Source organism: Carlito syrichta, unplaced genomic scaffold (assembly GCF_000164805.1).
Source record: "Carlito syrichta isolate Samal-C Ts95f unplaced genomic scaffold, Tarsius_syrichta-2.0.1 Scaffold314605, whole genome shotgun sequence".
NCBI classification, from domain to species: domain Eukaryota; kingdom Metazoa; phylum Chordata; class Mammalia; order Primates; family Tarsiidae; genus Carlito; species Carlito syrichta.
Window position 1 is genome coordinate 241,622 of NW_007258701.1, and position 652 is coordinate 242,273.

A 652-nucleotide genomic window follows, 5' to 3' on the forward strand; every position below is an offset into this window, starting at 1 on the left:
GAGGTAGGTTGGACTGGATGGTCTCTGAGGGCCCCTTCTTCAGTTTTAAAGGTCTATGATTCTGGCTGGGCACCATGGCTCATGCCTGTAATCCCAGCACTTTGGGAGGCTGAGGCTCGAGGATTGGTTGAACCCAGGAGTTCGAGACCAGACTTAGAGACATAACAAGACCTTGTCTTATTTACTTAAAAATAAAATAAAAATAAATTTCACAAAAGGTCTATGAGGCCGAGTGCGGTAGCTCACACATATAATCCCAGCACTTTGGGAGGTTGAAAGATGATTGCTTGAGCCCAGGAGTTCATGACCAGTTTGGGCAACATAGTGAGACCTGATCTCTACCTAAAATAAAAATTTAAAAAGTCTACAATTCTGAGACAGTATGAAATTGAAGGCTCTGCCTCTGTGAAGACGGCATCATTTTTGAGTCTCGGCTCTGTCATTGGTGCAGTGATCTAACCCAAGTTAGTCAACACAACTCTCAGATTCCCCATCGGTAAATCCTGATTCATTCATTCCAAAAACATTGATCTAGGGTGATCTAGAGCCTGGTGGGCTGCAGCACACATTCGCTGGGGGGCTCTGGGTAAGCCAGCGGCCAGACCGGCTGGCAGCCGCGCCACGGAGGGGTGGTTGTGGGCAGTCTCTAAAA